This window comes from Hemitrygon akajei, chromosome 8 (genome assembly GCF_048418815.1).
Source record: "Hemitrygon akajei chromosome 8, sHemAka1.3, whole genome shotgun sequence".
In the NCBI taxonomy this organism is placed as follows: Eukaryota; Metazoa; Chordata; class Chondrichthyes; order Myliobatiformes; family Dasyatidae; genus Hemitrygon; species Hemitrygon akajei.
In genome coordinates this window covers 25,361,467-25,385,332 of record NC_133131.1, presented here as the reverse complement: position 1 = coordinate 25,385,332, position 23,866 = coordinate 25,361,467, and the positions used below count along the sequence as shown (strand labels likewise).

Genomic DNA, 23,866 nt, shown 5'->3' with positions numbered 1-23,866 from the left:
TCAAGTATAACAATAGTGCAAGCGGGAGACTTGGTCTCTCTTTCCTTTTGTCTCCAGGGGCTCTTCACACTGAGGTCTCAACCAATGCTGAAGTACCAGTGGGAATGTATACTCCAGACTTAGAAGGCCCATGCGCACTCTTAGCTAAGTATTTGTTCGTTGAATATTTAATTTTGTAGTTTGTGTAAGTTGACGGAAACTTAGATATTTGGTTGAATCTTTTACTGTTGTAAATAAATGATTAATATGCTTATTCAGTCAGTGTCTTCTGTCTCACTCAGCAAACCCATGAGCCTGCTAAAACAGAGGCCATGGTAATAAGTTCCACTTCCATTGCCTTGCTATTTTTCAGAAGGAATCAGAATCAGGTTTAATATCACTGGCATATGTCATGAAATTTGTTAACTTAGCAGCAGCAGTACAATGTAATACATGATAATATAGAAAAATCAATTAAAGTATATACATGTATTTGAACAGTTACATTAAAATAGTGCAAAAATAGAAATTGCAAAAAAAGTGAGGTAGTGTTCATGGGCTCAATGTCCATTTAGGAATTGTATGGCCGAGAGGACGAAGCTGTTCCTAAATTGCTGAGTGTGTGCCTTCAGGCTTCTGTACCTCCCTCCTGCTGGGAGCACTGAAAAAGAGGACACGTCCTGGGTGATGGGAGCTCTTAATAGTTCTGAAGCACCGTTCCTTGAAGATGTCTTGGATACTACGAAGCTAGTACTCAAGGTGGTGCTAACTAATTTTACAACTCTCTGTAACTTCTTTCAATCCTGAAAGATCAAACTGGATTTTTCATTCCTACTTGCAATGGAGGTACAGAGGATTTGGGTTAATTATGCCATTGGTTAATTGGGGCAGCTGCTTATTTGGGACAACTCTGAAAGAACAAATACTAGTTGAAAAAAATAGCCAGGATTGTCTTCATTTATTTCAGACATTGTGCCACTTAATTAGGGCAGGAGACTTTGCCAAACATTTTCTAACCAGCGTCAGTCGTGTGCATGTCTGGTGAACGTTAGACACTACACCCTGCTTAAAGCAATAAGTTTTTAAATAGTGTCCGTTGCATTTGTTTGTGTTTAATAAGTGGTGATTTTTGTCACTGATAGTTGGCGAGTAATAAATAGTGAAACAATTCAGAACTGTTTTGCTCACGGCAGTTTCAAGCATTCAGGATGTCAAAAATGGCAGGGAGAGAAAATGAAACGATTTCACTACTTCAAGTTAGAAACTACAAAGAATTTGAACGTACCATCAATCATCTTGAAAGCTACAACTGAAAGGAAGACTTGGAGGAGACAATCATTGAAAGCACTTCTTGAAGGCAGTCCCTTATCTGCATTAAGTCTCTTCACTGATTTTCCTCATTTACAATCAATCAAAAGAACACAGCAGCTGACACTGAATAAATTCGAGTTCAAGTTTATTGTCACCTGACTGTACATATACAACCAAATGAAATGTTCCTCCAGACCATGGTGCACCTGCAAAACATACTATATAACACACAAAGCACATAAAGCCAAATATTATCATAAATAAGCTAATAAAATATAATCCAAAATTTACAGGTGAACAGTAAACAGCACAATATACAGGCTACAGTGGTGGCAGTGTATTCATTAGTCTCGCAGCCTAAGGGAAGAAGGTTTTGCCCTGCCTGGCAGTCCTTGTACTGATCCTTTTCTACCTCCTTCCTGACGGTGGAGATTATGGCATGGGTGGTGGCATCCTCAACAATGCTTTCTGCCATTCATCTGCAATGCTCCTGGTAAATGTCATGGGTGGAGGGAGATCCTGGTGATCCTCTCAGTGGTCTTAACTATCCATTGCAGCCTTCATACAACACAATGAGGCACCAGATAGGACACTCTCAATGGTGTTCCTGCAGAAAGTTATTATAATGATGGCAGGGAGCCTTGTATGCCTCAATCTCTTCAGAAAGTGTAAATACTGCTGTGCCTTCTTGACTAGTAAGGAACTGTTTTGGGTCCAGCTTAGATCATCTGTTATGTGCACACTAAGCATCTTTGTGCACTACACTCTGTCCATTGCGGAGCCATTGATGTGCAACAGAGAGCGGTCGACCTGTGCGTTCCTGAAGTCCACAATCATCTCTTTTGTCTTTTCCATGTTGAGACTCAGATAAGATGTTCTAGTTTCTCCATTTATAACTGTTAGGAACTAATAAATACTTTTATAGTCGGGTAGTAGTTTTGGTAATGTTTTCATTTTTTCAGCATTACATTAAAAAAAAATAATTTGTTACTCAATTAAATGGTGGTTTGTCTTTTTTATACCTTTTTAACTATTTCCATGAAATTTTGTTGACTCCATGATTAAACATGCCACCATTTAACCAGGCTGTAACTGATATCAATAATGCACTAAATGGAAATTTGCCATTTTCATACCCTTTTAACTATTTCCATAAAACTTTGGCTAATTGGGGTAGCCGATTAATTGGGCCAAAATGTACTGGTCCCGATGTTCCCCAATTAACTGGAATCCGCTGTGTTGCCTTGTGTACACAATTTACGGAGGAGCTGATGATATCCTCACAATAGATTTTTTATTAAGAGTTACAGTAGATGTAACCAATGAACAGAAATGACAAGTTTCACTTATTGTCAAGGGGAAATCTCAATGAGAATATCACAATCTTTACCAAATAACTATTAATATTGAAACATACAAATTTAATACTGACTACTAACTAATGATCAAAAGATTGAAGAGAATGGATAACTAACTACAAGATATTGCTAAATTTCCTGCAGAGTTCAAGGCCTCAAGTCTGGAGATTAGTGAGGAGATGCCGGTGAAAATCGGAATCAACATTGTAATCGTGGTATCAAATCACACAGATCCCAGAAATGCAGCCATGATGGGAGGGGGCCATTGAAGAAGTTGCTCACTGAACTGAATAAGCTTCTTTAAAAACAGACCCTGTGTGCTTACATACTACTGTTCAGGCAAATGTAATGAAGTAATCATGAAAAGCTAAAAAAAATAATAATAAAGAAAATTCCTCATATTCTTCCCCTGCAGCAGGAGCTAGGTATGGACTAAGCAAACAGTAGGAAAACATGGCTGGTAATTTGCTGACAATGCAATTATCTGTGCAACAATGAACACAGTAACACAGTGGCTCCATTACTGGCACAGAAATACAGAGGACATATTAAAATCTCAACTGCAATGCATGAAATTTGCAATCTTCATTTTCTTGAATAAAAGATGGTAATAAAAGTGACTATGTCACGGTAAGAACATCTGATTTACCACTGTCCATTCATAATGGAGATCTCCGTCATGGACAGTCCCAAGCCCAGCTGTGAAAGGAGGAGGGTTGTGCATGGGCTTAGCAACCCCATCCATTAAAAACTCAGAACTACAGAAATATGAACTGTGGCTCCAAAGACCTCATCCCAGGGAAAAGGAAGGAACTTTGAAGATGGGCTACACCTGGGAACAACTTGAAAAACTGGCTCAGGACAAAGACTCCAGTGAGCTGCTCTCAGTGGCCTATGCCCCACTAGGGGTGATGGGCTAAGATGAAGAATTCTTGATGGAGACCTATCATGCTCACCCAATGTAATCTATACACAACTCCCCAGTCCCTGAACAAAATAGTTGTCTTTCAACCTTCCTCCAAAGTGGTCTGGCAATTCATTAATTATTATCAAACTACATTTAAATGTTGCATCAATCCACCAAATGATCGGAACTAGCGCAGGGATTCCCAACATCTTTTGTGCTATGGACCACTACCATTAACCGAGGGGCCTGTGGACCCCAGGTTGGGAACCCCTGAACCAGTGGCATAGGCAACAAACCTTAGCATTCACCACTTCACAAGTAAAATATAAAGTACACAAACTACTTCAAGGACTCAGAAAATGGTGGCTTTTTCCAACCAATCTGCAGAAAATATGGCATAACAGAATAAACTTAGTAGTTTTTACAACTGAGAGTTGGAAGTGATGAGAGACATAAAATAACAAAAGGATTAGCATCAACGAGTGTTGCCATATGTAAAACTTCACTTTTTTACAAGACCACAAGATTTATTTTATATTTGGCAGAACTTCCAAAAGCGAATCAGGTTAACCAAGTTCAAATATATTTAAAATCTGATATATTATTAATGTTCATTATTTTCATTTGTAATCTACTCCAGGTCCACTTCCTCAAAATAAATTGGCATAGAAACGCAATACAAATATTTAAGTAGCAGACAGCTGATGCACTTTATAGAAGCTCTCTACATTCACCACCTCATATTTGACTAGTTCCTTCCTTGCCATGTCCCTAACAGTTCCATTGTCTCCACACTTCATGAATTCTCAACAGTTTTTTCCCTTTGTTGTTACCCCAATTTGCCCTGGGCACCAGCTGCTTGCCAGCAGTAACAAATTAACCTGAAGATTCTCATTCTTTCCTTCAAGATCAACCATGGTTAAACCAACCTCCCTCAATGATATGCTTCTAACAGTTTTCATTAAACTTAAACTCCTTTGCTCCTTGTTTTGCTGTAGTCTTTTCCGCCTTCTGTACTGTATATCATTCCCCATATATTCCTCCAATTTATTACTTCAAAAACCACTTAAGATCCATTTACTTTGACTAGGACTCAAGGTCCTCCACCTTTCAGTTTTCTCTCTCCTGCCCCAAACACAACCTTGCTTTACATTTCTTGCTTATACCACTCAAAATTTCAACATAGGCAATAGTTGTCAGACAAAGCTTGGTACAGGTTTGGAATAATAACCAAGGCTCGATTAAAAATCCTTCCTCATCTTTAGATATATCTGAAATCCCTGTGAGGTATATTTCTCTAAAGTAATTCTAAACACGAGATCATGCAGATGTGAGAAATCCTGAGCAACATACACAAACAAAATGCTGCAGAAACTCAGCAAGTCAGGCAGCATCTATCGAGGGGAAGAAACAGTCGACACTTCAATGTTTCATTCTTATGGAGGAACTATTCTGCTGGTAGAAATAGACATCCAGGTCCACGTCCAGATTGGTGTCCATTTCTTAATACACCCCCACCCGGTTTTGTATCTACCCACTACCTCATTTCCCCTAATACATAGAATAGTACAGCACATTACAGGCCCTTCAGCCCACAATGTTGTGCCAACCTTCAAACCCTGCCTCCCATATAACCCCCCCACCTTAAATTCCTCCATATACCTGTCTAGTAGTCAGGTATACCACTGCAGCATGATACTGTTTCAGTTATACTGCTTCATTTGTCTTGCAACATTGGCTTTAACCAAGGTAAAATAACCTTGGCACACAAAGCATTGTCACGTGAAAGCAGCATCTATCATCAGGGATCCCCATCACCCATGTCATGCTCTCTTCTCACTGATCTCATCAGGAAGGTGGTACAGTTCCCTCAGGATCCACACCACCAGTTATCATCCGCCAACCACCAGGTTCTTGAACCAGAGGGGATAACTTCACTTGCCCCAACATTGAAATGCATGCACAACCTATGAACTTAACTTCAAGGACTCTTCATCTCATGTTCACAATATTTATTGCTTATTTATTTTTATTAACTTCCTTTTGTATATGCACAGTTTCTTATCTTTTGCCCACTGGTTGAACACTCAAGTTGGTGCAGTCTGTCATTGGTTTTATCATGGTTATAATACTATTATCGATTTATTGAGTATGCCCGCAAGAAAATGAATCCCAGCATTGTATCTAGTGACATATATATTCTTTGATAATAAACTTACTTTGAACTTTGAAAGTACAATCACCATTGAGGCTTTGACTGCCACTTCCATTGAAACTTAAATGCAGATCAGGTATGGCAAACTCAGACAGATTTTGTAGGCATATAATTGTTTAATTTACAAACAGAAAGTCTGCAACCATTGTCAAGCCTTGGCTAACAATCTCAGTGTTTGATGAAAATAATGGAATGCAGCACATTCAATGGAAGGAACTTCACTGCCCTTCCCGTTTCTTTCATCTTAATATTTTGTTCTGTTTCCCTCTGCTTGCTCTTGTTTCTGTTTTTTTATTCCAATATAATGTTGTCACTATATTTTCCATAACAAAGAATGCATTCTATAGGCTTCAATAAATTTTAGCGACTAGAAACTAGTGTAATTACACATATCCTTCATGCTTACATAATGTTACATTGCATAAATTCTATTCCAATAGCGAGGGAAAACAAATGGACTGCCAAATGCATCTTTTAAGATGCCCTTAAGACTTACCCCTTTGGGCAACCTTCATTGCCTTTGTATCAATTTTTCTCCGATAATATGAAATATTTCACTACCTCAAAAGAGATTGTTAAATGTGTTATTTACTCTGCTGCCTGAAAATTAATTGCATATTAGTAACTCATCGATATATATTTGCCATAAAATCAGATACAAGAAAAGTGATCCAAAAATAATTTAATTACTTATGCAGCAGATCTTCTATTAGAGGCATATCGCAAATTATTTTGAAAGGAACGATTATATTCCATAGTCAATCTTCTAAACAGAAGACAGTATTCTGTAGGCGCCACCTCCAGAATGAAAAGCCTCCCGTGGCTTTGTGAAAGGGACAAGGGTCTTGGTGGCAGGTTATCGCACTCTAACTGAATGGAGCCCCCAGCTGTTGATATGAATCAGGACATCCCTGACCATCGCACAGCAACACGCTGAGATAAATTTATAATATTACTGTCAGGAGTTCACTTCTTAAAATTGGATGGTGTAAGGGACAGATAAGTAAACATTTCATCTCAAGCTTCAAATGACACTTCCATGATGTCGCTGGATGATCTCGCTGGGATATTTTAGAAGTAATTGCTTTAAATTAACTAACAAGTTATTTCCGCAGTGTTCAATTTTTTCTTATAAGGAGAGATTTTGAGGAACCAACTCCGCGGGTACCCTCGGCATCACTGCGAGCAAGCCGAGTTTTGCACCAGTTATAAACAGAACTCCATCAAAGGGCTTTTCTCCCCCCCCCCCCCCCCCCGGTATAATCCGATGTCTCGTCTTGTCTCGGGAAGAGTTTCTTCAATCGTGAACTCTCTCTAGAAATTCTGAAGGAAAGGGCTCCTGTCCAATTAACCCCCCCCCAAAAAAAAAATAATGGGACTCAAGGAGTGCTAAACTGTTTTTAGCGCTACAACCCGTTGAATGCAAGGATTCGTTCTGCAGTGTCGAGATGTCCTGACTCTGATTCGGTTAGATGTTCGCATCAATCGAACGCACTGACAAAATACAAAGTGCGTTGGCATCAGCTTGGAAGTTAATCTTTACCTGCGCCTCTGTGTACACGAGATTCCAAAAAGCGACTTAGACACCAGCACAGTAACTGACACTAGATGGTGTTTATAACAGCCTGCCACCAATTTAGTAATAGAATGCTTAATTTAAATTGGAAAAGAAAAAAAACCAGAAATTGTACCTTAGCCCAGTGTATTGGAAGGCACTTAGTCGCCCTTCTACGCGTTTATCTGAACCGGAGTTGGCATCTCATTTAAACCAGACGATGATTTTTTGTATCATTAGCAATGCGTCACCCGGCTATAAAATAATGCGGCATTAAAAAAAGGGTACGTGTTAACACTGGTCGCCCCTAATCGCCCACTGTACTGGTAAAAAAAAATGCTGTTCCTCCTCGCTGAATCATATCATTAAGTCATGAGGCAGTAAGGCCGTAGAGAAACATACACAATTTAAATAGAAAGGGTGAACACCACGGATTAAGTAGAGTCGGCCTAGAATCACTCTCGCTTTTGAACTGCAATCCAAATTAAGTACTTTAACACTAAATGGTCTGTTCCGATATCAATTCCATTCGCGTGTGGCTCAGATATCTTCCGCCTACATCTCTGAGATTACAAATATATTTAAGGGGGGGGGGAGGGGTCACTATGAAGTACTCTTCCAGAAATACAGGGAGGATTGCTACAAGTGACAGACTTAACATTAATATGCCAATTAAAGTAGGCGCAAAAGTACTTTGGATAAAGGCGTATGAACGATACGAGCCGGACAACGGAAACCCATAAACTTCTGTCAGAATAAAGCAGCGCTTTCATCCTCCGCCACCACCTGCCTTTCGCCGTTACTCCCATGTATAGGAGTGAACGGGCAGCGTCTCTCTTCACCAGAGCGGGGTTAAACGGTGCTGAGATAGAGACTCTGCGTCCCCTTGTGTGGGAATTAAGAACTGCCCCTGTTCAGGAGCCTCTCCAGATTTAACCTTGCGCTACACAACTCTCTCCCTCAGCCTCTTTTCATTTTAGAATTGACACTGCAGTCTGCTTTCCTCAAACAGTAAGCTAATGTTTTTGTTAATTGGAAAAAAAAACACAAACGCAAAACATATCTGGCGTCTGGAAATTGGAAGGCGTCTAGGGGATTAAAACACAAGTCAAATCTTCGATTACAAATTAGAGTCAGGAGAATTACCGTATATTTTGAATTAAAAAGCCACAACTCACCTTCTGCACCAACGATTCTCTCGCTCCTGAAGCCAATTCATAAACTGCGAAGACTCGATCCCAATAAAAGCAGCTTGCAGCTTTTACGCGCTGTAACTGCTGATGTGTTTTACAGTCAGTATGAAGGACAGATCCTAACTCAGCTTCACTTTGATATGTTCACCAATGCTAATACTGTGGAGTTTCCACCTCCTACTGTTTTCGTCTCTTTCCGCTCTTTAAGTTCATTTCTTTTGGAATACAATTGTGTTCATGCGCAGTGTCGGCCCGACCACTTACTGAGATGTCTTCCGGGTCCTAACAACCCTCCGATCATCATCGCTCTTTAAGAAAGCACAGTTGCCCGAAAGGGACAAAATAAAGTCTCTAAGACTTTGGTTTAACCGTGTCTACTTCTTAATAATCAGTTTATTAACGTTGGCCATGTAAAAATCTATTTTTTGGAGATGCATCCATCCTCCCCACCCCAAGGATCAGTGGGTTCAAAATTAAAGCCAAACTACAAATATTACCTGTAGTAAATACCAAATCTAGCAAATACGTTGGAGAAATATCCGGATATAATTTTCCAGAAGGAATATTAATTGCGGATTATTTGACTTATTTTTAAAGTATATATGCAAATTGTTCCAAACATACGCTACATAAAATTGTCATAACCTCTCATAAGCATAGTCAATTACCGCTAACATATGTACTTATTTCGCGATGAAAGTAAAAACAAAATGTGAAGAAATAATCTGAATAATTTGCATCCAATAATCTATGCAGTTAGTTTTATGATAATCAATTGTACCGGTGTTATCTATGCTGACCGTAACACAGAACGGGGTGCATTAAAATTGGGGACAGGGTGCTGAGGTGGAACAGGACTCTACGAAGCAGACTGTGATCAGAGCTGGCATTAGTATGAGTTTGAAAAGTTGGGTTACTTCATGCATTCTGAGTCCGAGAGTGATTTATTCATTATCGGCCGCTGGCAGCATCAATTAGCAATAACAAAAGCAGAGAGCATAGCCGTCAGCAACCTTTAAGCCTTTTCACTAACGGAGAGCGGTTTTCCCCCACCCTGTCAGTAACTATAGACACCGCTCACTGGTAGAGCAGCAACGGCAACTTGCATTTGTAGAGGCGCCGCTAAACTGGGAAACTGCTTCGATGATACAACGGAACAAGGGACACCGGCGAATTTAGGAGCCAGGCTGATTTCCCCGTTTTCCTGTCTTACCGAGAGCCAGGCAACCCATTGCAACTGCGTCTCTGCCCGGTCGCGGTCCCCATGCGGAATCTGACGAGCAGCCCAGCCTTGCTGGCCACGCGCGGTCCTGCAGCAGCCATGCCCGGGGGTGAATCGACATACCACTCATTCCACCAGGATTTACGGCTGAATGTTGTGTTCTTCTAACGTGATTTTACTTTTGTGCACTTTATATTGACATGCTTTAAAACTTTAATTACTTGCATTATTTTAATGGCGTTTTATTACTTCTGAAAATACGAGACAAATAAATGTAAAAATTCCCAACTTCTCTGCCCCCACCCTACCTGCTAACATTGGACACAGCATAGGAACAGGCCCTTCGGCCCACGATGTCTGCGCCCAACACGATGCCAAATCAAACTAAACCTCTTCTGCCTGTACATGATCCAGCTCTCTCCATTCCCTGAAGATCCACGCGTCTAAAAGCCTCCTGAACGCCACTGCTATATCTGCTCCCAGAACTACGGCTGGCCGCCATGTTCCAACCCAGGACGATCTGTGTAAAAACAAACTAAACCAGCTCATCTCCATCCACATCCATTTTAAATGCATGTAAAATATCTGACATTTCAAAACTACCCTATCTATTAACTTTTATTCCGGGTCTCCATTCAGACAGGCCAGGGAAATTACCCAAGTTTGGCTAACCTCTCCTTGTAGCTAATACCCTCTAATCCAGGTAGCATACTGGTGAACCAGCTCTCAACTTTTTCCAAAACTTCCAGTAACGGAGTTACCAGAGCTACATACAGTACTCCAAGTACAGCCTCACCAAGGGTTTATACAACCACAACATGACTTCCTGACTCCCATATTCAATACCCATCAAACGAAGGGCAAACAAACCATACGTCTTCTCTGGTGGGCGGGGCTCAGAATTGTAGAACCTCAAAGTTACTCGAACTGGGACTTCATAATTAATCCTGGTGGAATGCACCGATTGGAGTTCTCCCCGCTCAAACTACTATACCTTGAAAGGGCTAGAACTAGACATTTCACTTATGGGGCCAGATTTTTTTTAAATGCAATTTATTTCCATGGAATATTTTTGCACCCAATTGAGTTATTTTTTTAATGAAGCAATAAAGTTAGACTTCGGCTGCTGTAATTACCAAAGACCAGTAAGGAATTTGTAAGGAGTGAGACTGCCCAACAAGGACTCGTGAATAAGTTCATAGAACACATTTGCATTACAGTTTAGTTGAAATATGTCCCAGATGTGAATGATCTGTATGAATCAAGAATTCATTAACATGGTGGCTCTCCTTTAAATTCTTTATTAATAGCAGTTGGAATTCTATGTTAAATACATAAGTTAATTAGTATGATCTGGGTTTAATAAAGAGTAAAATAATGAATGATTATAACGCAGGTTAATAAATGTTGTCAAAAACTAGAAATTTGGACTTCAACATAACAAGTGATTTTACTTTTTTAAAAAGTGTTCTTCTCTTACAGGGAAGAAAACTCTTAGTGTTTGCTCCATGATTTGAATATTGAACTGTCAGGTATAGGATTTTAAACCCAGGTTTCTAGTTGAGACTGCGATTTGAAAGCAGTGCCTTAGACCACACAGCCAGGAAGTCATGTTGCAATTGCATAAAACTTAGCTTAGGCTGAACTTGGAGTACTGAGTCTTGCAGATATTGACCCGGATTGGTTGGGGAGAGCCCCACTTGCTATCATCAACAGCTTTCCACACTTTGCCAGGATCAGTTATGTTGACTATCAAAGCCCAGGTGTCATGGCCAAAGCTTGGAAAGGTCCCAGTATGGAGTAACTTTCCTAAGCCCTGTCCCAAAGCTCCTGATGACCAATGAAGGTGTACGACATGCTTGCCTTCGTTGGGTGGGGCATTGAATACAAGAGTTAGGAAGTCATGTTTCAGTTTTACAACACTTTGGTTAAGCTGAATTTGGAGTATTGTGTCCTGCAGATATTGACCCAGACTGGTTGGAGTGGTGACGCCTGTAGTAGAGTTTGATGGTCACAAAGCAGCCTGTTCCAGTTTATTGAGTGATCATCTCATTTAATTAACTGGAAAACACTTCACCATGAATAAAATAAATTTTGTATAAATGGATGAAGTAAAGAAAGCCAAAAACACAAGAGAAAAGGAAACTGTTTCAGAACTAATTTATCAGTTAGAATATATTTAATGTATGTGGCATCTCAGCCATTATTGGAGAAACAGAATCACCCCATTGTGATAGTAAATTATTCATTCTATAACCTGTGTGATGAACATTCATATGAGAAAGAAGAAAAAATTGTCTCTCTAAAGTCTTCACTTCTTATTTCTTTTGAAAGTTCAGTTTTATTGACAATGAATTGGATAGCTATCCAATTCACTTGCTACGACTATGCCTCTGCATATCATCACAGCACAAATCAGCTATGAAATAGCAACTTGAACTCATGAATATATTGTCTAAAAGCTAAAAAAAAATTGTATCAGGCTACGGTGGCAGACTACTCAACAGCAACTTGAAAAGGAAAGCATTGTTAATGATGAATTGTAGTGATCATCTATTACCTGACAGCAAAAAGTGGTGAGATAGATGAGCACCAAATACATGCAGCATATGAATTTCAGCAAACCAGTTGTCCCTTAATGTACCAACATTTCATTGCAAGCTGTTGATGTTAATGATATGAAGCATATTTTCTATAATCCATGTGCCATATATTATGTTTCTTTTTTAACGAGTGAATAGAAACTGAAATTTTCTAATCTTGTAGATAATATATGAATTTCAAAATAACAATTGTAATATGGTACCAAGACTCTGGATAACATTAAATTTAACAGCTTACTGTTCAGTGATGAATGGAATCTTGACATAATGTCTGTATCATTACTCTAAGAGGTTTTTTTTAACAAATACATTTATTTAAGTTGCATAGCATAGTCAAATATGCTTATTATTTTCAGTTCAAAAATCTTACATATTTCTTAATCTGGTCTTTATAGATTGAAATACATATTTTAAAGATAGGGCATGTTCTTCCATTATTTTTATTACATTTACTATTCTTTTCCTATATTTTACAAAACAATATATTGTAAGGATCCACAAACATGGGGAATCCTTAGAATATATTGTAGGATAAATTATTGGATCTTTTGGTGGAAAAACACCTGTATTTAATTCCATTGTGCTTTATTATTGAAGTAGGGGATCTCAAACTCATTAAAATGTACATATTTCATTATTTCTGATACCCCTTATTTAAAGTTACAATTTGATGCTCATTATAAAGATAATGCCAGGAATTCTGTAACTATGTGTGCTGCTCTCTGTGCTTGGAGAAGTCTTAAATCTTGTACTCCTGTGTAAAAAGAAAGAACCATTATTTCCTTTTGCTACAAAATGTTCTGGTAATTATATCCCTTTATGATAATCCAGGTAAATAGCTATGGGTAATTACCTATCCTGCATAAAACTGAAACTGCAGAAAGACTTTTATGTTGCAGATTTTTAGTTTTGATTCTATAATAATTGTACTTAAGTGAAGTATCTACCAAGAATACTGTTAATGATAGAGTATGCAGAGTGTTCATAATATCACTTGACAGCTAGACCACAATACAGTCCATGGAGATTGATTCAAGTTATCGTGAAATAACTGATAAAGATGTTTCATAGAACATAAACAGTGCAGCATAGGAAGGGGCTGTTCGGCCATAGTGTTATACTAAACTAATTAAGCAAATTTCACCTAATTAAACTAATTCCTTCTGCTTACACATGGTCCATTTCCCTTCATTCTCTGCATATTCATGTGTCTACCAAAGAGCCTCTTAAATATCTCCTATCATATCTACCTCCCACAGCATACACCAGGCACCCACCCCTCTATGCAAACATAACTTGCCCTGCACCATTTCTTTGAACTTTACCCCCTCACCTTAAATGCAAGTCCTTCAACATCAGATATTTCAAACTTGAAAAAAAGGTACCACCTGTCTACACACTCTATGCCTCTCCTAATTTTATAAACTTCTGTTTGGACTCACCTCACTCTCTGCTGCTCCAGAGAAAATAATCCTAATGTGGCCAACATCTCTTTATAGCACATGCCCAGGATGCACATGCCACATCCAGGCAGCATTCTGGGAAACCTCTTGTGCACCCACCATGGTGGATAGCAGTCAGCATGATGCTACTACAGCTTGGGGCATCAGTGTTTGAAGTTCAGTCTGTAAGGAGTTTGTATGCTCTCCCGGTGACCGCATGGCATACCAACTAGTAGGTTACTTGGTCATTATAAATTGTTCTGTGATTTAGGCTAGTGCTTAATAGGTGGGTTGCCAAGGCAGAGTGGCTAGTTGGGCTGGAAGGAACTGCCACGCTCTGTATCTCTAAATGAGATTAAATAAACCCTCTCCAAAGCCTCTACACCCTTCCTATAATAGAGTGACCAGAATTATAAAGCCACAACATAATTTTCTGACTCTTAAACTCAATGCCTATGGTTCATGATGGCAAGATGAATTGTTAGGTTCAATTTTAAATTCTCTTTTTAACCTTTCACTTTAATGGAGCATGTTTAAAAATGTTTTTAACTATCAACAAATAGTGTATGCTTAAAATCTCTTGAGTAGTAATCACCACCTGGAAACTTTCTTGTTCTTATGAAAATCACAGTGAATTTCCTGTCATCGCCCTACATCTTGCCACATGGCAGCTCTTTGATTACAAAAGCAGGAATGATATCACTGCCTTTCAGCTTTCACAAGAACTGTGACTTCACAGTAACAACAGCTTTGCAGCTCCTGCTTTCCTGCAAGTACTGTAAGTGAATGGAGTGTTAGTTCTCCAAGTCAATTAGAAGAGGATTGGAAAAATCATGTTACTGGGTGACCAGCAACATTATGTACTTTAGTACAATGTCTGTTATGAGGACACGCCAAGACTGGACACTTACTCAAGCCTGCTTTCTCCCATGTCGTGACATTATTAAATCCGCTTCAGGGTTAAAATGAGTCCCTCGTTAACCCCTTCATTGCTGCAACAGCAATGCACCTCCTCTGCTCCTATGTCTTATGGCTTTGTAGTCTCTTTAAAAAGTACAATCTGTGAGTTCAATTGGATATGGCTGTTGTAATGCAGTGGGGAAAATTAGTATATTAATCTAGAGGCCTGGGCTAACAATCTGGAGACTGCCAAAGTTGCTGTGGAGTTAAAACTCATTAAATAATGTGGAATATTAAATAAGTGAGGGAATGGGACTGCTGAAAATAGTCTTAAGAGGCAGCATGCGCTGAAAGGCTTCCTTCCAGTTAAAAGAAAATATGACTAATATGAGAAAATATGTTTTGGAAACCCTCTCCAAGTGTTACTAGTCTTAGAACTTCCCACTCTCAGGTGAGACACACAGCCACCTAACAACTGGTTATTGCTGGCTACCTTCTGCAATCAATGTAGTTGGAGTTAGCATGATGTCTTCATCAAAAGCAACAGACCCAGGTTAATCCCTCATTAAGCTGAAAGTTCAAAGTCAATTTATTATCAAGGTGCCTATAAATTACCATATACTAGAAGTTCATTTTCCTCCACTCATCTACAGGAAAAATGCAATAGAATTTTATGAAAATTGAAACATTAAAAAAGACCGATAAACAGCCAATCTGCAAAAGAAGACAAACTCCGTAATAAAAATAACACTGAGAACGTGGATTGTAAAGAGTCCCATCACTGTACACATTTTCAGGAACAGGGGTATTTATTTCCCTCTAACTTCACTAAGAAGTAAACTTTTCTTTGGATTTCTCGCTAATAATAAAACCACAGGAGGCATTTGAATGTCAGTTCATAGAAGTCTGAGCAGTGATGTAAATGTGAATGTGAAAATGAAGGTCTTTGATTTAAAACATTAATTCAGCTTCTCTTCCCACAGATACAGCCTGACCTGCTGAGTTTTACGGGCACTTCTTGTTTTTATTTTAAATATACATGTGCTTGACTTCGCTTCTGCCTCACCAGAGAGCCAAGTGGAAAATAACACTCTGCTGTAAGCAAATATTTCTGTGTTTATCCAATTGTGTTCTATATTACCTCAATTTCACCTCAACACAGAGACTAAGGCTGAAGAACAAATTTTTGCTGTGTCCCATTAGACTTACATCCATACTACATTATTGATACGGTAGTTAAATGTCAGTATGTAGTTAACTTTGTACATCCAATGCAAACAAATCCCTGGAAATCAAGACATTTCTACAGCCTGTTCCTCAGTATTAGAAGTAACCAATCACTTTTATAATAAAATTTCACACAGATATTCCTTTTAAATATTAAACCATCCCCATGGAAGATTTGCTTGGCTGAGTTTACATGTTGAATACTAGATAGCATCAGTTTGGTAACAATAGGAGATTGACTAAAATTGTTCTAAACAATTATACTGTATATAATTTTGGGTTATAAAAAGTTAAGTGTCGCTTGGCATTAAAGAATAGAGGCATTTGGTTAACGATATGCAATTTAAATCTATGAATATTGCTAATACTGAAACGACATCTTATTGCAAGCCTTTACAAATTGTAGAGATACAAGGGATTGTGGGTAGTTCCACTGTTCCTTCTCTGGAAACAGGGTTTCCCTCTACCATAGCTGATGGAGCCCTCACTCACACTTCCACCATTTCCTAGAAATCTGCTCTAACCCCACCCCAGAGAGATGAGGCTAAACATAAACTAGAAGAGCGATACATCTTACTTCATTTGTGTAGCCTACAACCCAAACATGTGGGCACTGGTTTTACCAACTTTGGGTAGCCCATACCTTTCCCACTCCTACAGATCCATCTAGATTCTCTTCTGCTTTGTTCACCTTTTTCAACCACTCTCCCACCTGTTTCCATCAGCCTATCGCTGACACACCTGCCTCTGTTTCTTCCCCCTTGCTATACGTCTTCATATTCCCTCTCCCTTTCTGGACCCATCTGCCCATTATTTCTCTGTTTTCTAGATCCACATTACTATTCCAGCCTCTGACTCTGCCTTTGCTCTTCCCTCCCTTCTTCATCCGGAGCTATCTGTCTATGAGTACACCGAGGACATCTTCAGAAGACCGTGCCCGAAGAAGGCAGCATCACCATTCGATTTGCACTGTCCTGCTGCCACAAAACAACAAGTTCCACAACATCTATCAGTGATAATAAACCTGATTCTGATTTACGTTATTTCCCCCTATCTGTTTCCATCTATCGCCCACAATCTGGATCCTACTGCTTGTCAGCCCCACCTTTCCTGGTTCCACCTATCACCTACCAGCCCGTTCTACTTCTCCTTCCACCTCTTTGCACTACCTATCTTCCCTTTACTTTCTCACTCCTGATGCAAGGTCTCAACCTGAAACGTCGACCACCCTTCTGCCTCCACGGATGCTGCCTGAAACGCTGAGCTCCTCCAACCGTTTATGCTTTGCAAATCATGGATTGGACCTCAGCCGAAGTATATCTCCCTTCCATGCACCGTGTGTTAGGGAGGACATCAAAACCTTGGAGAAAGTGCAGCGATATGTGAGAATGGAGCTAGTGACTAGAAAGGGAATGGACTGATTACTTAACTCTTTTAAAGAGAATAAGGCTCCGGAATGATTTTATGAATCCATTGCTTTAAAAGCCCCACCCATCCTGAGTCCTCTCTTCTTCCCTCTTCCACCAGGCAGAAAAAACAAAACGCATAGTACCACTAGGGTCAAGGACAGCTTCTATCCTTCTGTTCTCAGGCTCTTGAATGGACCTTTTCCTGCAATAAGATCAAACCTTGACCTCACAATCTACCTTGTTACAATCTTCCATTTTATTGTTTATCAGCAATGCATTTTCTCTGCAGCTTTTACACTTTATTCTGCACAGTGTTGTTGTGTTACATTGTTCCACCTCAATGTGCCGTGTAATCATTTGATCTGTTTGAACAGTATAGAAGACAAGCTTTTCACTGTGTTTTGGTACATGTGACGATAATAAACCAAAACTATAAATTTCCCAGACCAAGTAATTCATTAACTCCAAAATTGTGTGAGTATCCAATCTGCTGTGAACTATGAGGTGTCACAGTAGTGTAGCGGTTAACTTAAACCTATTACACTGCCAGTGATGCGGGTTCAATTACCACCACTGTCTGAAAGGAGTTTGCATGTTCCCCCCGTGATCACGCCAGTTCCCTCCCACATTCCAAAGACGTATGGGTTAGTAAGTTAATTGTTCACACGGGTGTAATTAAGTGACACGGGCTCGTAGGGCTGGAAGGGCCTGTTACAGAGCTGTATTTCAAAATGAAATATATAAATATGTAGCCTATACAAACCTAGCTTTGTTTATCAAGACTTTCCATTTATATGTATGGAGCGTTGTTGAGTTCTCTCACTATAATATCTAACCTTAAATATGAAACACTGCATTGGTTTTGTACTTTATAATGATTCTCGACCATTACAGTGCATATCCTTGAAATTTAAGTGAATAACAAAAACTAACATCAATTTACATTTCAGTGAGAATACAATGACAAATTTATAGAGCACAGCAATATTACAAAGTACATTGAATTATCTGCATCACTTAAAGAAAAATTTATACAGCATACTGAAATTAAAACATCATGATGAACGTTTGAGGACCATTTAACCTGACAGAAAAATAGTCAAGTGGGAATATGGAGTTTTCTTCCAGTTACCATGTGTGTCTCTGCATTGTTACAGAACCCTTAACCAATGAACTGAATGACTGAAGAAGGTTACCGTTTGACATAAAGACCAGAGTAGCTGGAATTGCAAAGCAAGTCAGTCCATGTTGATGACAGCAGTGTGATGGGTACAATGTTTGAAACATGCACTGAGAGATAATAGTTATATAATGGAGAAAGGGAGGAAAAAATAATGGATAGATAATTCATATAAATGATGTAATATGTCAAATAACTTGAGAAACCTCTTAAATTAAAATAGTAATCTAACATACAGGTACTCCGAGATGATGCAGAGGAAGTTTTACTGCATTTTGTTTTGCACTTTTTTAATTCAGAAAAGGTTCACACGTACAACATCATGGTGAGGAGCATTGGAAAATGTTCCAATTACCAGGATGAATGCTGTTCTAACTGCACTGAAGAAACTTGATACCTTAAAGGACAAGGTAACAAATGGCCCCCTAGTTACCACTTTAAATATTCAGTCCTGAAAGCACACCCGGCTTTAATATATATCACCTTTTATAAATGCATTGCAGCAACTTGCTAAGACATCTTCACCAGCACTCCCAAACAAATAACCCCTTGTCCTTACTATCACAAAGCACCAAAACCTTCCTTCGCTGGTGATGATAGGGAGCCCTCCCAGGCAGAGCCATTCTGTGTAAACAAAATATTATCCCCAATACCCGCTGCTCTCAGGGCAGTTCTGTTGGGAAAGAGATAGTTCGCAGCTCGTTTGCAGACTGTGGATTTACTAAGAGGGTGTGGAGACGGGTGCAAGGGTCCTTGCCTTGGTTCATCTCAAGGAGCTGTGTAACAATTAAAGATAAAGATTAGCTTTATTTGTCACATGACTGTCAAAAACTATAGTGAAATATATTATTTGCATCAACAATGAACACAGTCTGAGGATGTACAGGGAGCATCCTGCAAGTGTCAACAGGCTTCCTGCTCCAACATTGCATGTCCAGAACTTCTCTTTATTAACCCATACATCTTTGGACTGTGGGAGGAAACCGGAGCACCTGGAGGAAACCCATGCAAGTCATGGGAAGTAAGTACAAGCTTGTTACAGACTGCAGCGGGAAATGAACTCCGATCACTGGTGCTGTTAAGTGTTATGCTAGACGTCACGTCACTGGTGCCAGCTTTAGAGGTCTCTGTTCCCAGGGGCTTCTTTGAAATAGACATCAAACGTTACTGTCTCGTTGATCGATCAAAGACGCTCTTTGGTCTGCCCGAAACTTGTTGATCTTAGAGCTCAGCAAGATGTCTGTGAGGGAATGCTGCAGAGTCGAGTCTGCGGGAGTACATGCAGAGGCGTGCACTGACGCTTGCTGCAGCCAAGGCAAAGGCTCTGTGGGGAAGGGCCGCAGTCTAGGCTCTTTTTGCTACAGCAGAGAGGGTGGCAGAGTCCGCTAGGTAAGCCTGCCGATCGTTGAAATGCCATATCATTCCAAGATGCCGCGGTGGCATTTTTTTAAAAAAAGATAACACTATATTGAATGATTGACCAAGAAAGTAAAATAGTTTGCACTGAGTTTACTCATTTGTATATTTTTAATTATGAATAAAGTTTATTTTTGAAATTTAAAATAATGCACAATGGCAGCAGGGTCAAGGGGATATCAGCAGTTTGCAGTCTTCCCTCTATGTACTGTAAAGTTTTAGGTAGCTGGCTCATGAACATCTCCATGATAACAATCAAAAGCAGACCTCACAGGCTGCATCCCTATCATTTTAGAGTTCTCTGGGTTCACTCTGGAAACAAATGGATTGGAATCTTTGAAGAGTCATTTCAGTGCTAAGCTAACATAAAACAATGAGCTTTCCTCATCTTGTCACTGAATGTGATATTTCACATTTCAGACAAAATGCTTTCTGAATTGACAAAGGACAGAGTGGTTGTAGATGGTTCATATTTTACATAGAGGTTGGTGACTAGTAGTGTGCCTCAGGGATCTGTTCTGGAACCCCTTCTCTTCGTGATTTTTATAAATGGCCTGGATGAGTAATTGAGGAGTTGGTTAGTAAATTTGCTGATGACACAAAGGTTGGGGGTGGTGTGGATAGTGTGGAGGGCTGTCAGAGTTTACAGCAGGACATCGATAGGATGCAAAACTGGGCTGAGAAGTGGCAGATGGAGTTCAACCCAGATAAGTGTGAAGTGGTTCATTCTGGTAGGTCAAATATGATGACAGAATATAGAATTAATGGTAAGACTCTGGGCAGTGTGGAGGATCAGAGGGATCTTGGGGTCCGAGTCCATAGGACACTCAAAGCTACTGCGTAGCTTGACTCTGTGGTTAAGAAGGCGTACTGTGTATTGGCCTTCATGAACTGTGGGACTGAATTCAAGAGCAGAGAGGTAATGTTGCAGCTTTATAGGACCCTGGTCAGACTCCACTTGGAGTACTGTGCTCAGTTCTGGTCACCTCACTACAGGAAGAATGTGGAAGCCATAGAAAGGGTGCAGAGGAGATTTACAATGATGTTGCCTGGACTGGGGAGCATGCGTTATGAGAATAGGTTGATTGAACTTGGCCTTTTCTCCTTGGAGCAGCGAAAGATGAGAGGTAAACTGAAAGAGGTGTACAAGATGACGAGGGGCATTGATCATGTGGATAGGCAGAGGCTTTTTCCCAGGACTGAAATCGTTAACATGAGAGGACACAGTTTTAAGATGCTTGGAAGTAGGTACAGAGGAGATGTCAGGGGTAAGTTTTTTTGCAGAGAGTGGTGAGTGCGTGGAATGGGCTGCCGACGATGGTGGTGGAGGCAGATGCAATAGGGTCTTTTAAGAGTCTCTTGGAGAGGTACATGGAGCTCAGAAAAATAGAGGCCTAGGTAATTTCAAAGTAAGTACATGTTCAGCACAACATTGTGGGCCAAAGGGCCTGTATTGTGCTGTAGGTTTTCTTTGTCTCTATGTTTCTATGTTACTCCTCTATCTCCAACTATGTCTTAACCTCAATAGAGTGTTTAAGAGGTCCAGAGGAACTTCTCCTAAGTTTTGCAATATTATTGAGGTCATATGGTGCAGCTTTGCTTCCAAGATCTCCCTGATCAGAAAGTAAATTGGATATCACAAGTGTAATCATGCATACGATCATTTAGAAGCATCCCTTTGATATGCAACGGTGAGGAAGTACCAAGCTGTTTGAAATAATTGTTAATACATCACATATGATTTTGAGTCCCAAACTCCCAGGTTATAAGAAAAGATATGCTTTAAATAATGGAGGAGTACAAACACAGAGTTTACAATTAACTACACTTGGGTCGTCAGTTTGAATATATTTATATGAAAGTTACATTATGATGTCAGAATACGTTACAGAGCACCCACCAAGGTTTTTATTGGTTTTTGAAAACTTTTACTTAAATATATTTTTGTAACAAATACATTGCAGTACTACCTGGAAAACTTCCAATGAATCCTATATTTTTCTGTATTTGCTCTTAATTAGGTCTATGTATTTTAGGATTGATTAGTCTGTACATAATAAGTGTATATGTTGTATCTCAACATTTTGATTTTCCACTCAGCAGATATGTTGTATAACACAACATAGTTATCGGTGAATGAAGAAATAACGTTTCCACAGCACACTCCTTCTCTAGTATCTTTAGCGCTAAGTTGATGGTGTCAGCAGAATTGAGATTTACTGTTTTGACCACAACTTGTAGTTCAGCAAGGGCAGCACGCTTATTCTTGTATAGTAGATTCCTGCAAGTTATATACTGCTATGTTTCCATTTTAAAAGTACACATTGACAGTTTTATCAGTCTGCGCTTCAATAACAACAAAAGCAACAAGATCCAGAGAATGTATTTATTTTATTTATTGAGATACAGTGCAGAAGATGCCCTTCTGGCCCTTTGAGCCGTGCCAGCCAGCAATCCCCCTATTTAACCCCAGCCTAATCACGGGACAATTTACAATGACCAATTAACCTACCAACCAGTGTGTCTTTGGACTGTGGGAGGAAACCAGGGCACCCAGAGGAAACCCACGTGGTCACGAGGAGAACGTACTAACTCCTTACAGGCAGCGATAGGAAATGAACTCGGGTCGACTGTACTGTAAAGCGTTGTGCTAACCCTTACGTTCCTTGTTACTTCAGCATAAAACTCATCCACAGAGGCATCAAATTCTGAATGCCTGGTGCCTGATGCGTCCTGATGAAGGAATGCTTCACGAATTTACATGTGTAGGGGCGATGCCCATCCCCTCTGTATCGTTCCAATTTTAGCATCTGTGCATTCCAAAGTGAGCACTAGCTAAAATGGTCGAGCGCTCGTTTAGCATGCGAGAGGTAGTGCGATCAATGGCTGCATTCTCCTTTGCTCCAAGGCTGTCTCTCTGGCGCAATGGTCAGAACCTTCTGCTGTTAACCGGAAGATTGGTGGTTCAAGCCCATCAAGGGACACTGGAAATCCTGATGGGTCCTGATGAAGGGTCTCAGTCTGAAACAGTCAGACTGTTTATTCCTCTCCTAACCAGCTGAGTTCCTCCAGCATTTTGTATTTGTTGATCAGAAATGGGGTTTTTTTTTGTTGTTGTCTCATTTGTGGTGTCAGACGAGCTGAGTACCTGTAAGGCTTAAGTTGCACAAGCTCAAAATCATTCTGGACCTCCCTTAAAGAAGAAGCAACGTTTGAATAAAGATTACTTCAAAATCTCAACTCTAGATTGTTTTATAATTGTAATTCTTATTCATATATGACTTAAATTAGGCATAGAAAGTCTTCAAATATCTTAATCTGGTGTACATTCTGATGTGAAATATGAAACTACAAGATTACTATTTGAGCTTGTAATTGAAATTCTTTGCACTTTTTCTGAGAAGCATTTGTTTAATGCTGTGCTGCAGCGATCTTCTTAATTAGATACAATGACATACCAAAATGATTTATGATCATATACTAAGAAAGTTTCTCTGAACAATGCCATGTTTTCAGATATTTGACAGTTGGGAAAGCTATTAGTTAAAGTAATTGAAGTAATTATTTCTACGTATAAATCTAACTGGTCTAATTGGCTGGTGGATAACAAGTATATAAAAGAATAAAACTATAAGATTTTGCACTGGAATATTCATGATGGAACTAAAGTGCACATTTGTCTTTTGCTACAAATTATGAATGGCTTGACAGCCTGACCTGCTGAGTTCCTCCACCACTTTGTGTGTGTTGCAACAGGTATGATATTTGGGTTTTAGTTTTTTTAAATTTTATTGAGCTTCTTAACTAACTTTAAAAACAGAATGACTTGAACAGTGCAATGTCCAAGCTCCCCCCCCCCCCCCCGATGATTGGCATTGCTAGATAATGTGATGTATTTTAAAAGGAAAAACTGAAAACTGTGGATGTTGGAAATTTATAATAAAAACGG

General features: G+C 39.5%; 1 protein-coding gene across 4 annotated transcripts in view; it reads right to left on the bottom strand.

Moving 5' to 3' along the window:
- The window catches only part of LOC140731731 (sialate:O-sulfotransferase 1-like), a 144,080-nt gene extending 135,356 nt beyond the window's left edge, over nucleotides 1-8,724 (bottom strand). For all 4 annotated transcript variants that reach the window (XM_073053459.1, XM_073053460.1, XM_073053461.1 and 1 more), the window contains exon 1: nucleotides 8,504-8,724. The gene's annotated coding sequence lies outside the window, so the exon portion shown is untranslated. The remainder of the gene's footprint in view (nucleotides 1-8,503) is intronic.
- Nucleotides 8,725-23,866: the final 15,142 nt, after the last annotated feature.